Genomic DNA, 17,455 nt, shown 5'->3' on the forward strand with positions numbered 1-17,455 from the left:
TGTCTTCCTCCTCTCTCTTACAGGCTGCCCCTTCAGCAGACAGGAGACAGGATCAAGGGCCCCATTGAAGTATTGGTTCAGCGAGTAAAAGGGGTGCTTCTTCCTCAGAGGAGGGAGCAAAAGATCACTGGATCATAAATCTAGAGGGTTTAGTCCAACCCCCTCATTTTACGAATCAGAAAACTAAGACCCATGGATGTGAACTGATCTGTCTCCAGTCCCTTAGACAGTAAGAATCAGAGTCTTGATTTGAACTCTGATCCTTGGACTTCACTCTGTGAATTTTAAAAGTCTCCATCTTGGTCTAGCACCCAAAAACATTGTGCACACCCACACTACACGGGCATGTGCTAGTCAATGACAAATCAGAAATAACTAACTGCCCACCTGGGCTGTCCTAAGCCAAGCTAGAGCCAACCATTGGCATTTGTGAGACACAGGAAGTGAGGTAAGGAACAGCCTCTGGAATTCGCTCACTTCCTGTGGAGAGAGCTAGACGAGAGTTGGTGTTAGGAGCTTGGACAGGGAGGACGCCCGCAGACAGCTTTCCTTCAGATCACTCACGTGAGTTAAGGACTGATTCTTTCCACCTTGGCCCTTTGGGCCTAAAACTCCCTCTGCCTTGGTCAGAGGTTGAGTAGACCCTTTCCCTTTTCTCTTCTCTCCTTCTCTCCCTCTCCTTTCCCTACTCCCAGTGTGATTAAACCTCCATAAACTTCATTCTGACTTGAGTGCTTCATTTTAAGAATTTCATAAGTAAATTCCTTGGTGGCCATTGTTCAATATTACATAAAGCCTGTAGCCATATTTTTAACCATTACAGTTGCTCAGTCTCCCCTTATTCCCTAAAATTTCTACCATTACAGTTTGGCGTAACCACTTCGGGAAAAAGAACTATATCAATCTTCTGATCTTCCTTTCTGATCTCCTTACTAATCACCTGGGAGAGGTCCCACCCCGGCTACCCCCTCTGGCTCTTGGCCCTGCTTTAGTGCTTCGAAGGTTTCTAGAACCTCAATAAATTTCCTGAATTTTCTTGCCCTTTCACCCCACTTATTACTCACTCCGTCAGTCCTTTTACCAAATACCTTGGCTTAAAGACACAGCTGCCAGAACAGGTGAGTATAAAACACCTTTTCTCTCTTCCCTTTTCTCCTTAAGTTAAATTGGGGTCAACAGGATTTTTTTTTCCTTCTCCTCTTTGTCTCTCATTTCCGTCTCCTTTTACTTTAAGGAGGTGGCTCAGTAGATTGAGAGGCAGGCCCGGCTTACCTAATCAACTGATTAGCAACAAGGAACCTCAGGAGAAGGAGCTCTTAGGAGCTCCTAGCCCGCAAAAAGCAAAAAAAACCAAAATAAAACCCAGCTGAATACAGCTAGGGAGCTAACTTAAAACCCATTTTTTTGTTTCCTAGCCTTTCTAGTCTTAAAAATTTAAGTGGGCTTTGCTCAAGGAAGATAGCACATGGTCCTAGCAGTTTTAGCCTGAGGGCTAAAGAAGATTGCTGGGACCCTCCCATATACACATTTTGTAAAAGAAGGAGGTTTAGCTCTACCTTTTGTTTATGGTCTATTCACTCCTAATCAGCCCTTTCATAGCTTCTACCTTCCTGCATGAGGGCTTTTGTAACCCCTCCCAGAAGCTTAATAAGGAGAATTTACAACACAATAGGCGCTTAGCCTGTATAGGGTTGTAGACTAGGGAGCCACCTACTGTAAAAAAAAAAAAAAAGCTACAGGCAACCTAGCAATTGACTCAAAGAAGAAAAAATGTGGCTACAACCAATGTCTGCTTTGCTTCGAAATTGGCTTATAAGTTCGATGACCAAGTACATTGGATTTTTAGTAGGTGTTCCTCTAGGATGGTATTTTTCAGAAAATATAAACCTCTTCGTGACCCTTACATTCATCTTCCTTGGGATTGTAATTGTTGTACTTACAATAATATACCTAACCTCTAAGAGAGAACACTCCCTTGTTCCTTCTATTACTAAACAAATTAAGGAATTACACACTTTTATGGATAAACAAATCAGGGAGCAACATACTGTCACCGAGCAACAAATTATGGAATTACACACTTTTATTGAGGAGCAAATTAGGGAACAGAATATTTTTACTCAAAGAATTAGGGAACAGAATATTATAACTGATCAAAGAATTAAAGAACTGCACACATTTATTGATCAGCAACATAAAGAATTGAATACTGTCACTGATCAAAGAATTCGGGACCAAAATACTTGTATTGAACAAATTACAAAAGAAAATACTCTTATTTATCAACAATTGGTGGAACGGGATGAAGTTAGGGAGAAAACATGGGGAGAGATAAAAACTTCCCTGGCTGAAATTAGGGAGGGAAAATGGGAAGAGATAAAAACTTCCCTGGATGAAATTAGGGAGGAAAAATGGGGAGAGATAAGAACCTTCCTGCAAAACATTGATAGGGAGTTAAAAATATCCTACAATAGGAATGATTTAACTCTCCATCCCCCATCATTATCAGATTCCCTGACCAACCCTGCCCAAAACGATTTGGCTCAAATAGAAGCCCCTTCACACCAACCAGCTCCTCCCCATCCTGACCACCCAGCCCCTCCCCCTGCCATTCTTGCCCCTCCCACCCTGGTTCCTCCTTCCATTCATGCCTCTTACCCTGCCTCCTCAGCCCCGGATCCTCCCCCTGCCCTTCCCCCAACCCATGCTCATGCTCTAGCCCCACCCCCTGTTCCTGCCCCAGCCCCTCTCCCTGCCCTTCCCCCCACCCATGCTCATGCTCCAGTCCCACCCCCTGTTCCTGTCCCAGCCCTTCCCCCTGCCCTCCCCTCCACTCATGCTCTAATCTCCAACCCCCATGCTCCAACAGCCAATAATCCTAACATTGAAAATGGAGCAAGTAGCCTAGAAACAGTAACACCAGATAGTTTAGACAGAAGTTTATTTCCACTGAGGGAAGTACCCACCTTTAATAAAGAAGGGAACTTGGTGTCTGTAAGACACTATACACCTTTTAAACCTGATGATTTAGAAAAATTCAAGCACAATGTTCAATCATTTGAGGCAGAACCAATGTTGGTTATAGAAAAATTAGAAAATATATTCAGAAACTTTGATCCTTCTTGGTTGGATGTGGAGAATTTGTTAGATACATTTCTGACAAAGAGAGAGAAAAATAATGTCATCTCTCTAGCTAATAAGAAAAGTGGTAGAGGAGCTCATCACTGGCCAACTGTAGATCCATACTGGAACCCCAATATTATACAGGATCACACAAAACTAGTCCTTGCCAGAGAAGCATTATTAAAAGCCATGAGAGACTGCTCTGATAGCCCTGATGCATGGGAAAAATTTGAACAATCCCGACAGGAAATTGATGAGACGCCCTCCCACTTTATGGACAGACTTATTGACGTAGGAAGTACATATATGGACCTTGATTTGTCCAGAGAAAAAGACATTAAACATATACGCAGACAATTCGTTAGGAATTGTTGTTCAGCAGTAAAAGACTACTTTGAAACCAACTGTCCCAACTGGGAGTCTATGGACCTTGACGAACTGAGGAAAGTAGCAACATATGCCTATAAGAATCGTACAAAAAAACCCGAGACACACAATACATCAGTGGCAGACTTAAAAAAAGAAATTGAAATTTTAAAGGAACAATTGAAAAGTAAGGGAGAGACCATGGCCCCTTTGCAGGAATCCACAGATAGATCATTAACAAACCCCTTAATATGCCTCTTCTGTGGGAAGAGAGGCCATGCAATGATAGTCTGTAGGAGCAGGCTATGGGAAAAAAGAAATAATAACACCGTTAGGAATAATAACTATAGGAACCACAATGCCAATCAAAATGACAGTGCTCAAAATACAGAAAATGATACTACCCCAAAAAATGCCCAACAACAATATATAAGAAATGGAGCTCGACCACGCTACATTCAGGGTGAACAACCCCAACAGCGTGGAGGGTCCCAAAAAATTGCCCAAGCATCTTTATGAAGGTGTGAAGGCGGGGTGAGGGCCTTGGAATCAAAGAATGAGACCTTTGATTTTCCAGACCCTGATATTTTAATGCCAATAATCCCTATATATTCCCCCCCGAACAGTAAGGAACCTCATGTCACTTTAAAGGTAGGAAATTCATACTATGACTGTCTTTTAGACACTGGAGCATCTAGGTCAGTTCTAGTAAGCAAACCAGATGAGAAATGTGATTCTATTGGCTCCTTAAATGTAGTAGGTGTTTCAGGAAAACTGTTAAAGGTCCCAAAACTTTCTCCTCGTATGCTACGTGTGGGACCCCTAACTGTTGAACATTCTTTTCTTTTAATGCCTGGATCTCCCACAAATTTGCTGGGGAGAGATTTACTATGCAAATTACAAGCCACAATAATGTGCGCCCCAGATGGCTCCCTCTCTTTAGAAGTGCCAGAGGAAACCTTAAATTTATTCCCTGTATTTCTCTCAGAGAGCCAGGAGGCAAAGGAGCCTCCCACCTTTGAAATACCTACAGATATACCAGAGTCTCTTTGGGCCACATCTTCTACTGATGTAGGCTTACTTAAATCAGCTGCTCCCGTGCAAATAAAAACTAAATCCAGCCCACCTCCTTGCATTCCTCAGTATCCTCTTTCCAAGGAGGCAATGGAGGGCATTACCCCAATAATAAATTCTTTAATTGACCAAGGAATAATTTTCCCTTGTAAATCTGAATACAACACGCCCATCCTCCCCGTTAAAAAACCAAAAAGGGGGCCCGATGGCAAACACCTCTATAGATTCGTACAGGATTTGAGGGCTGTGAACAGTCACGTTATAAAGAGACACTCCGTAGTTCCCAATATCAATACTATTATTTCTTCTATTCCTAGCACAGCTACATACTTTACAGTAGTAGACTTGTGCTCAGCCTTCTTCCCTATACCCATACATGAGAACTCGAGGCATATTTTTGCTTTCACCTGGAATGGCATACAATATTCCTGGAGTCGTCTGCCCCAGGGTTATGTAGAAAGTCCGACCTTATTTGCACAAATTTTGGGACAAGATACAGATAATATAAAATTTAGAAACAGCAAATTAATAAAATATGTAGATGACCTACTCTTGGCTTCCGTGGATGCCGAAGCATGTCAGGAAGATAGTAAACACCTTCTTTTGGAATTGCACAAAAGAGGTCATAAGATCTCGAAGGATAAAGTTCAGTGGTGTCTCCCCAAAGTAGAATATTTGGGGTTCATTCTGACAGCTGGTGCCCGCTCTATTTCTCCCAAGCGAATTGAGAATATTCAAAAATTGAGTGCTCCTACCACTAAAAAACAGTTAAGAGCAATTCTGGGAGCAACAGGGTTTTGCAGACAATGGATTCCTTGCTATGGGGAAATTACTAAACCTCTTATAGCACTAACAAGGGATGCAGTCCCTGAACCCCTCAAATTAGAGCCTGAACACATGCCAGCTCTATCAGAGCTAAAAAAGGCTATCCTATCTGCTCCTGCTCTAGGCATCCCAAATTACAACAAGCCATTTACTTTGTATGTACATGAGCGAAGAGGAGTAGCCTCAGGCATTTTAACTCAGACTCTGGGGCCTTCTCAGCGTCCAGTTGCTTATTATTCAGCCCAGCTGGACCCAATAGCTTCACGAGCACCACCATGCCTTAGAGGAGTGGCTGCTACTGCTTTACTAGTGACAAAAACCGTTGATCTAGTATTAGGATGCCCATTGACAATTATGTGTCCACATGAGGTAGAAGCATTATTGCTAAGACAGAGAACACAGGCATTTTCTGATCAGCGAATTACAAGGTATGAAATAACCTTGCTAAATAATGAAAATATTACTTTGAAACACTGTTCAACGCTTAATCCTGCCACCCTGCTTCCAGACTTACCAACTTCAGGAGAACCATTACACAGTTGTGAAACACTAGTGTCCATGGCAGAAAAGCCTCGAGATGATCTCTTGGACACTCCCTTAAAGAACTCAGACCTGATCTTATTTACTGATGGTTCTTCTTTCATGAGGGATGGCATACGCTACAGTGGAGCTGCCGTAGTCTCAGAATTTGCCACTGAGTGGTCAGCTTCACTACCTTCTAACATTAGCGCTCAAGGAGCAGAGCTCATAGCTCTGAAACATGCCTGTATAATTGCCAAGGATAAAAAGGCAACAATTTATAAGGATTCTAGATATGCTTTTGACATTTGTCACTCAGTCGGGATGCTATGGCTCCAGAGAGGATTTTTAACCTCAGCTGGAAAATCCATAGCTAATGCTGAAATTATTAATGAAGTCCTTTCTGCTCTTCAGCTGCCTGAAGCCCTAGCTGTAGTTCATTGCTCAGCCCACACAGGTGGCACCGATCCTGTCTCTAGGGGAGATGACCGAGCAGATGCTGCTGCAAAGCTAGCAGCCATAGAAGGGCCTGAATTACTTCTAACATTAACAACTACTGATGACTCAAATTTATCACTTTCCTATGATGAGAAGGAAGTGGAAAAATGGAAACAGAAATTCAAAGCAAAACAGATCAATGGAGTCTGGGTGTCATCAGAAGGAAAACCCCTGCTCCCTAGAAGTTTCTATCACCAAATTTGCCAATCTGTTCATAATAATGGCCACTTTGGTACCCAGGGCATCGTGGACTCTGTCAAGAGAGTATGGATAGCCCCTGGCATAACTACCATAGCCTCTAAAGTGTGTTCAGCCTGCCCTACCTGCCAGGCATATAACCAACATGCTTTTCGTGGCAAAGCCTTTGGTGGACGCCCTCTGGCTTACACACCTTTTGAGCACCTGCAGATAGATTTTATAACGATGCCAAAGGCTGGACAACATAAATTTTGTTTGGTCATAGTAGACCAACTGACCAGATGGCCGGAAGCATTTCCTACAGCCCGAGCCACAGCAGCTTTTGTTGCTAAGGTGCTTTTAAAAGAAATTATTCCTCGCTTTGGCCTCCCAGCACGTATTGATTCCGATAGGGGGAGTCATTTTACTGATTCTGTTCTAAACCAGATATATTCTTGCTTGGGGTTAACTCCAAAATTCCATGTTCCGTATCATCCCCAGAGTTCAGGCCAAGTTGAGAGGATGAACAAAGAACTTAAAACTATGATTGGAAAATTATGCACTGAGACCCATTTAAAATGGCCTGAAATTCTCCCTTTGGCCCTATTTTATCTTAGAAATAGGCCTAGAGGAGACTTACATATTTCACCATTTGAGATGCTTTTTGGACATCCGCCTATACAGGCTAAGCCTTTCTCCCCGGCTTATACATCGCTATTAGGGGGAGATACTACTATTGCTTCCTATATACAGGAATTACAGCACAAACTGTGTGAGTTACATGAATCTGGAGCTGCAGTACAAGCCGGACCACTAGACTTCTCACTTCACGACCTGAACCCAGGAGACAACGTGTATATAAAGAACTTCCAGCGTACAGGAGCAACCCAGCCTTCCTGGGAAGGGCCATTCCAAATACTGTTAACTACTCCAACATCTATAAAGGTTGGAGAAAAGGACTCTTGGATTCACTGTTCTCATGTAAAGAGAGCATCCTCTGTTGAGACTGATTGACTGTATCCTATACATGCATTGGAGATAACTATCCATTGACAAGTGGAACTGTTTTATTCTGCTTTTGACACATTGAATTCCTAAATTTAATTTTTTTCCTTTTTTCCTTTTTTCTCTTTTCCTTATTTTATTATTTTTTCTACATTATTTTATTTTTTCCCTTTTTCTCATTTCTATGTACTTAAGGTATATATGATCAATATTAATTTTATTCTACAATATTAGTTTAAATATATATACTTGCTGTTATTATTAATACGCACCCAAACAGCTTTAGACTATGGGAACCTGCCATTTATTGATAATTGTTGTGGGACTATGATTAATGTTTGTGTCTGATTCTAGGAACGGGATCAAACAAGGAGCACAGAGATAACCTGGAAATTGCCAAAGGAGCTCACAGGTCTAAAAATCAATCCAGGTAGGATTAATGCATTTCTAGGCCAATACTAAGGACTTGAACCTAGTGTGAGACTCGGGGTTGCGACACTTGACAGACGTTAAGATGTAGGCCTTCCCTGTATCCACACTCTTCGTGAAAATACCTACAGACAAGTACCTAAGGTTGGCTACCATCCTGGCTCCATCCATCCCTGAGAATGAAGGTAAAATCAGACGAGGGAATGACACTTCCCTAGATATAAAATAATAATCTGGTCCTCTTTTTTCTCTCCTATAGTATGGCAACTTCCTGTAGCCTTGGCTGCAAATGGGGAAGGAAAATATGCTGCATTCTGTCCTACAGACTTGTGGGATTAGAAATTACTTAACTGGACCCTAATATAGGGGCCTGTAAAAAAAAATTTTTTTTTTATTCTTGCTTTCTCAAATTTTGTATACATAGATTTTTTGATTTTTGATACTGATTTTGAATTCTTCTTTAATATAAATATGCATATATAAATGGTTTATATTTTTCCCTTAATTTTTTCCTTTTTCTTCTTTTTATTTTGATTTTTTATTTTATTTTCATTTTGTTTTGTTTTTCTTTTGAATTAACTCACACACCCCCACAACTAAAACTTGAATCCTCAGCTGGACTCAGTGTTTTTTCAACACTTTCTTCAGGGGGGATTGTATTTCATCAAATCCAAGATTTAAATTTTGTTCGAGAGAAATCTTCAGAGAAGAAGCTTGCTAACTAACTGAATCCAGAGAATGAACTGTTTGCAGAAAGATATCTAAACCTTTTCACTACAGGAAGATCCAGAATGAACCTTGGGGTGTGGTTGATTGAACATGTTTTAATGTACACTCTTATGCCAAAGGGGACTGCCCCCTAATTGGTTTTTGTCAATGCGCCCAGCAAAACATTGGTTTGCTGTCTTTCTCTCTCCTCTATTTCCCCATATTTACAACTATTATAATTTTCCTCTTAGTGGGAAAAATTTTTTTGTATACACTTATAGTTAGACATTTTTGGGGTGCAGTATGCTTATGTTTAGTGATCAATTGGGGAGACTAGTCTCCCAATCATCATCAGGGGGGATTGTGAATTTTAAAAGTCTCCATCTTGGTCTAGCACCCAAAAAGTTGTGCACACCCACACTACACGGGCATGTGCTAGTCAATGACAAATCAGAAATAACTAACTGCCCACCTGGGCTGTCCTAAGCCAAGCTAGAGCCAACCATTGGCACTTGTGAGACACAGGAAGTGAGGTAAGGAACAGCCTTTGGAATTCGCGCACTTCCTGTGGAGAGGGCTAGACGCGAGTTGGTGTTAGGAGCTTGGACAGGGAGGACGCCCGCAGACAGCTTTCCTTCAGATCACTCACGTGAGTTAAGGACTGATTCTTTCCACCTTGGCCCTTTGGGCCTAAAACTCCCTCTGCCTTGGTCAGAGGTTGAGTAGACCCTTTCCCTTTTCTCTTCTCTCCTTCTCTCCCTCTCCCTTTCTTACTCCCGTTGTGATTAAACCACCATAAACTCCATTCTGACTTGAGTGCTTCATTTTAGGAATTTCATAAGTAAATTCCTTGGTGGCCATTGTTCAATATTACATAAATCCTGTAGCCATATTTTTAACCAATACAGTTGCTCAGTCTCCCCTTATTCCCTAAAATTTCTACCATTACAACTCCAAAGAAATTGGGTGAAAACTTGGATGGCTTTTATGGTGTGAAGACGACCCTGATGGAGGGAATAGACCTGACCTAAACTCTGTGCCCTAACCTCATAGCTGTCACCATGAGATTAGAACACAGAAGACACTAAATGGCCCTTTTACAATGGATAGAAATGCTTTTTCGCCCTGGTGGACTGAAAACTCTTTGAGCACAGAAATGATTTCAATTTTGTTGTCCCTCCAGTGCCTCCAACAATGCCTCTTACCGAATCATTCTCAAATGACATTCTGGGAGGTCTGCTCCATTGGTGACTTCTTAAACTTTTGATTAGCACTCCAAGGGGGAAACCAGTTTGAGGTTATAAGTGCCCTTTGGGCACTCAGTGACCAAAGACTCTGGCCACTGAAGGGAGAGCTGGGAGGGCCCTGTGGTCTTAGTCCCTCTATGTTTCTTCTGGCAGAAGTATAGACTGAGTGAAGTCTGAAACAACTGGCTAAAGTATCAGCTTTCCAGTGGGTGCTGAAGACAGGGGAAGCCAGATTTTTAGGCATTAGTTGGTACCAGTAAAGCCAGCTAGAAAACAGGATGTACAGTTAGCTAATCTGATTTCTAAGTGGAGGAAAGACTCATGTCTTTCTGAGTTGGGAGGGGGAGAGCAAACAGATCTAATTCTCTTACTCGAGATGCGTAATTTTGAGAAAACTTGCATCAATCTTTGGATCCAGTTGGGTTTCTGGCCAACATAACTGAGGACCTTGGTAAGCTACAGATAGAGGTCATCCAGCATCACAGCCATGGACAGCTAGGTTCAAACACTGCGATAAAATCTCCTCATGATTCCCATAACTGGATCACATTTGTTCACCAGACAGAAATTGGACCAGACCCATAATTGAACAGAAAGGTAACTGACCTAAATCCAGGACTGAGTCACAAGAGGGAGTCAGTGTGCTTTACTCAACTCCCAATAATTCCCTCAATTCCTCTTTTTTATTTTTATTTTTTGGAAATTTTTATTTAATTAGTTATTTTAGAATATTTTTCCATGGTTACATGATTCATGTTCTTTCCCTCCCTTCCTTCCACCCCTCTTGTACCCAATGAGCAATTCCAGTGGGTTTTAAATGTGTCATTGATCAAGACCTGTTTTCATATTATTGATAATTGCATTAAGGTGATCGTTTAGAGTCTGCTTTCCCAGTCATATCTTCATCGACCCATGCGATCAAGCAGTTGTTTTTCTTCTGGGTTTCTACTCTCACAGTTCTTCCTCTGAATGTGGATAGTGTTCTTTCTCCTAAGTCCCTCCATCAATTCCTCTTTTTAAATCATGGGAGAGGGGCCGGGTGACACCCCACCATGGACCACTTATCTACAAGGGTTTTAATATACTCAGACTCAGCATCAACATTAAGGACCATGAAAAGATGATGAAAAGGGAATCATTCTCTTGCATAACATAGTACAACAGCTAATGAAGTCTAAGAACAATAATAATGGTATGTAAGACTTGTAAAATGGACTCTATAGGTCAACTAAGTCAGGCTACAGATCACAGTTGTTAAAGGACTCACAATGGACTCATTTCGCGAGGGGAAATTTAAATGCTACCAGGATATCCAAGCAGGCTATTCAAGAAAACTACATACATACGGACCATGAAAGAAAAGGCCAAAACAACCCAATGATGATCATTAATATTAAATCAGAAGCTCCTCGTGCAGTGGCCATCCATTCCCAATATCACCCGAATGATAGGATGATCCTAATAATAGTAGTCAGCACATTTCATCTTGAGCCTCAGATGTTCCACGGGGTTGTCTCATCCCTAGAATAGTGACTTTCTGCAGTTTGATGGGATATTATCAAATCACCTAAACAACACTCTTGTGATGCTGCTACAACAAAGAATTCTGTGAGCATTTACTAGGTTTCTCCAACACTCTGTGGTAGATATGATTAATGGGAATAAAGCCATGTGTAGGTTGTAGCCCTTGACCTGCTGAGAGGATCATTGTGCTCTTGGCCAGCTTTCACTCTCCATCACAATTGCTTGGGAGATGAACAACAAAACATCTTCCTATCTAGGTGTGAGGACTTAAAGCGGACCAGTTTGGGGGTTTTCCTCGACTTACAAGTTCTGTCTTTCTGGTGTTACTTTGAGGTGCCTAGTGACGCTGTTCGAGTGCGGTAACTGTGGGACAAGATCCATTATGTTGTAGGGCCTTGGAGCGTATCTTGTGCTTGAGAAAGGAGGGGTCCAGGGCAGGAGTCTTTGGGCATTTATTCTGTAATTGCAATCTTTTGGGGGTAATAACTTAGTAGAGTATATATTTGTTGATCCTATAAGTATTTGCTCTCATGTCATTTCTCCTGTATTGGGGAGAGAATAATCATCATAACCCGTCCACTGGGGGGGGGGGGATTTGGGGAAAGAAGTTCCAAAAGGGGGTCAGCAGGCTTATTCTGGGGTCTGCTTTGCTGACCTGCTTTACTTGGACTTTCGGTCGGGGTATGATGACTTCTGGCTCTGTGCTTTACAATTCAGTGCTCAGACTGGACAATTATTTCAATTTAAAGGTTCAGGGCAGCATTCCCTGCCTCCATGAAGTTTAAAAAAGTTTCCTTCTGGGGGCAGCTGGATAGCTCAGTGGATGGAGAGCCAGGCCCAGAGACGGGAGGTCCTGGGTTTAAATCTGGCCTCAGACACTTCCCAGCTGTGTGACCCTGGGCAAGTCACTTGACCCCCATTGCCTAGCTCTTACCGCTGTTCTGCCTTGGAACCAATGCACAGTATTGACTCTAAGACGGAAGGTGGGGGTTTAAAAAAAAGTTTCCTTCTAAATCACTCCCAAATCAAAAGAAATCCCTCTTGTGTTCCCACCCCAGTCCTCCCTTTCTTTCACAGAGACTTGTCCGTTTTAACCCTGGGTGAAAAAGAGATTCCAGGTGGGAGCCTTGAATTTCCACCCCTGACCTGTGGACCTCATGAGATTCCAAAGGCTGGGCAATGTGCCCCTAGAGTGGTCGCTGGAGTTCTTCCAGTCCTAACTAAAGCCCTGCCTTCCAGTGGAGCAGCCTCTTCTCTTCCCCTTCACGCCTGTATCTACCTTCTCTCGGTAATAGATGATCTCCCAATGATTCTTCCCTTAGTTTGTTTGTCTGTCGTTTTTCTCTTCATGCTGCCTCTTTCATTAGACTGAGCTCCTTGAGAATGGAGACTGCCTTTTGTCTAACTTTGTATCCCCAGGGTGTAACCTAGTGCCTGGCACATAGTAGGTGCTTAGCAAATGACTACTGAGTGACAAGTGCATGTCCCATTGTAGCTCAACAATGTATAATCATTGGTTGAGGGAATGTAGCAGCACGTGGGGACTGACCATGCCCACAAACTGGGAACTGGAATCGTTTTTCTGGACTTTAGTGGTTTTGTTAAGAATGAAGCTCCTTTTGGTAAGCCACTCCTTATGGCAAGAGGGCCTTGGAGCATTCCCAGGTATTGTAACATGGAGTCACCTTGCCTTCCCATGTACCTTACCGTATCAGCTGGAGTCACCTCCTTCAATTGGCTTTGGGGCTGGAACTGGCTGAGTCCTGAGCTGGACATTTGCTCACTTTCCTGTTCTATCCAGAGAGGCAAGATCAGTGTTCATCCACAATTCTGGTCAATTGTTCAATCTGAACCAACAGGGGGAAACTTGCCCATTTCTCTCTCTTACCCGGATCTGAGGCATGGGCTTGGAGGAACAGTTTGTTTCTGTTCTGTGTCATTTGGCCTCCGTTTTAGCTGATTGCCCCACCCCCCACTGGACTGGAAGTTTGAGCCATGGTAATCTTGGAGGCAGGATTACAGGCAGGATGCTTCAGCCAAGCTGTGCATCAGGCAATCCTAGAGAAGATAAAGGATTTGAGGACCAAACTCCAAGAGAGCCAAACAATAGACTGAATCTCTTTTCTCTGTCCAGAGAATGAGATGGGATGGGGAGGGAAGGAGGAGAATGATGCCTTCCATGTGCTGGGCAAGGAAGTCTGAAATTTGGGAGTTACTAAAGCTAATCTGACCATTTGTGGCTAAATGCAACTTGGGTGCAGGTTCCCAACCCTTGCACTTGCGGGCACATCACCAGGGGGAGGATTGGAGCCAATGACCAGATGCCAGACACCCTCCCAACCCCCTTACGGGGGAGAGGTGAGATGCAATATGCATGGCCTTCAAGCAGTGGCGGTCAGGGACTCAGCGTTATCATCAAGTCCTCCCATTCATGCATATATGATTGAAAAGACTTTGAAGCTGAGAGGCAAGAATTACACTAGCAAAACTCTTTAGGGAGAATTGAACGGACAGATAGAAAAAGACCTGGTGAGCGATTTTGTACATGCACCGGTATTGATTCGTCCATACAGATCCAAGCAAAGATGCCAGTGGGAAGTTTTGAGAGCTCCTCTGTACCAAGAAAGTGATGGCCACCAGAGACCAGTGTAATTTGATCCCAGACTTCCTGGACTCTTTCCAACCATCTTCACACCATATTTGCCGGGGACATCTACGGAGTTGCAATAGGGGACAGTTTAGAATTGTCGGGGGACAGCTTAGAGCTGTCGGAGAACAGCTACAGAGTCGCAAGAAAGCAAGACTGGAACATTATCAAAGAGGGATAATGAACGTTTATTGCAAGCAGCACACCAGATTTCAAGCTCTTCTTGAGAGACACAATCTATCCTCCCCAGAGTGTGAACAGGGGAGTTAACCCATTCCCAGGATTTCTTGGAACTGTTCATGCAGCCTTTAACTGAGATTTCTATGTTTTCACGTACTCAGCAGGTATGTCACAAACACCTGGGAAGAGGAACTCTATTCCATGAGATCATGAAAGGTTCACTGCACATATTGTTGAGGTTATATATATGCCTTAAAATTCTCCTTAAAAATAGATTTTAATGCTGTCTTATTCAAATTTATATCCTTCTATGTTCCTCTTCTTCCCTGAGAGCCATCCCTTATAACATTTGTGTAGAGGGAATTTCATCCTCTACCCCTCCTGGATTGCCACCAGTTCACCAACATTTTTCACATGCCAGCTCTGCATCTGTGAATGTAAATGAAAGAGGGTGGGTGGAGCCCCCCTGGGTCTTTTGGCACTACTGCCTTGAACAGGCAAGTGAGGAAGGGATGGAGAGTCCTAAAAGGTGGGCTACATACACATGGTCAAACTTAGAGTAAGGTAAAGATTTTATATCTATGCTTATCGACCTTTTCACTCTCAAGTGATTATTAATAAACTTTATGGAAGATAAGAACTTGTAGATATTAAATTTAAATATAACACATTGAATTTTATTTCAAAGTAAAAGAGAAAGCAGAGGAGGAAAAACATTTCCCCAAACTGATTAACACACACACACACACACACACACACACACACACACACACACACACACACACACACACCATGAATCCTGGCCTTTGCCAAAGGGATGGGTATTAGGAAAGTTAGTCTTCTCGAGTCTTTCCTTTGGGACCAAATTTTGTTCTTCAGTATTTCTCAGCATCCAGTTTCAATTGTTGATGATTCTTTTATTTATATTTACATCACAATGTTAGCATGAAAAATCTGAATACTCTTATGGTGCCTTTGGGGCCTTTCTTTTCATCAGTGCCCTACTTGGTGTAGGTACTAAACTGTGGAATATCTGAGTTAAAGGGTATGAATTTTTTAATCACTTTATTTGCATCATTTCAAAAGACTCTCCAGAATGAATCAAATGAGATCACATTTTAAGAGCATTTAGGATATTTATTTCCTGGCACACTGAAGGCATTTAAAACTTGGAACTGGTAGAGGGACTGGATTTGAAGAATAGTCACAAATGTGTCAATGTCCACTGAATTGGTAATATACTCATGATGACAGCCTCATTTCAAATGCTTAAAAAATGAGCAAATAGAATAGAATAAAATTCCAAAGTGAATAAAATAGAATTTCATACAGATCAGTCTAATGCCTCAAAATACCAAAGGTGTGAGGGGGCCTACAAGAGAAACAGTAGTTGGGAGCTAAGTGCTTTCTTAGTGAGCCATTCCCTATCTCCTTGGGATAGTGCTGTTGGACTACTGTTACAGTCTATTGTGACCACAAAAATGCGGGGGTCAAGACTCTGCATTGCCAAAACTGTAAAGATAATTTTTAGTGTCTTGATTTTATATTAAAAATAAAGTGGTTGCCATGGGAAAAATTCCCAAATATGAAATACCCAAGTCAGCTGGGTTTTATGGAGATTTTAATGAATACAATTAAAGGAATTAAAGAAAGGGGGAGAGAGAGAAAGTAGGAGGAAATAGGGCCTAGGCCTTTCTCCTTAAGAGAGAAAACTAAGTCAGTCTTTAATCACTCACCACAAGATTTTGTTCCAAGCAAGCGCTAGTGTTCAGAGACACCCTTCAGTTTAGCTCAGATAGCTGAACTCCCTTCAGAGCTCAGAGACCCTCCTTTTAAAGAGAATTTTCTCCTATGTCACCTCCCCTAAATTTTCACATCTACCAATCACAGTAGATGCTTTCCGAAGAACTGACCATTCTTAATTCCCATCTTGTTATCACCGTCTCTGGATAGACTAAAACCTCACACCTCTTGCTAAGCTTGCTTGACCTTTTAGTGATTAATTTGACCTTCATAGGTACTTAGCACCTTTTTGTATTAGATCTAAAAATAGACCCAGCTTAAGGGTTTTAGCTTTACTTTAAGTATGGGCTGGGTACCTTTCCATTGTTCAGTAAGGAGTTTTACAACTTTATCTTCCCATAAAGTATGCTTAAGTATGGGTGGAGTAATGGTAGAAGTTCCCACATTCCTGATCAAGTACCTTCATTGTTTAAAATGGGTTTAGCTTAATTAAATCTTCTGAAGTAGAGTCTGAGAAATTTTAAGATTCACAAGTCTGAGAAATGTTAAGATTCACACTATGACCATCCTCACTTGGAGTATGAAACTCCATATTTTTATGGGTGAAGAATTAAAGACAGAGCTCCTTGCCACCCCTACCCTCACCTCCTGTAGGTTTAGAACCAGGAGAACTACTAACATTTCTCACTTCTGACATCATGCTGACAGTTACAGAACCCCAAGGATGAGAAACACTGATAAACTGGTTTTCTTGATAGTGTGGTGTAATACTAATTTTGTAAAATGTTGTGACAGGGGTCTCATGAGGTTGGTTTAAATGACCAGATAAATAAGCATTTTACTTTTGAAGGTATAGTTTTGAAACATATGAATGATTTATGATTGTGCCCTTAGAGAAAGCTCTGTAGTCATTAGCAAAAAGACTGGGATGTCCTGAACTAGGGAGGGTCATTCTTTCCAGTGTGGCTCCTAAAGCTGTTCTATACTCTCATATCCTCAACTAAGTGACAAAAAGGAAAGCAAAGAACGGGTTAAACCACAAACATTTATGAGAAATAGTGTTAGATCAATGAAACATTGTCTTTAATATGATGAAAATGTAATGGGAGCCTGGCACATGTTCAGAGTTCCTTGGATGGCATCCATTGAAATGGAGAGGATGTAGAGTGCTTCTGGGAGACTTGTGATGCCACAGAATGGAAGTGCCTTGGAGAGACTTGAACATGCAAAGCCACTGTGTAAATGGATCTGATTTGGCTCACCACAAGAGCTCTTTTTCAATTATTTGGAGTCAGAATTGGAGACATCTTCAAATAACTTCAAAAAGCTTTTCCTGAGATACATTGTTTGGAGTTCTCAGTGATTCCTTCACTCACCGTATCTGATCAAA

This window comes from Monodelphis domestica, chromosome 4 (genome assembly GCF_027887165.1).
Source record: "Monodelphis domestica isolate mMonDom1 chromosome 4, mMonDom1.pri, whole genome shotgun sequence".
Lineage (NCBI taxonomy): Eukaryota > Metazoa > Chordata > Mammalia > Didelphimorphia > Didelphidae > Monodelphis > Monodelphis domestica.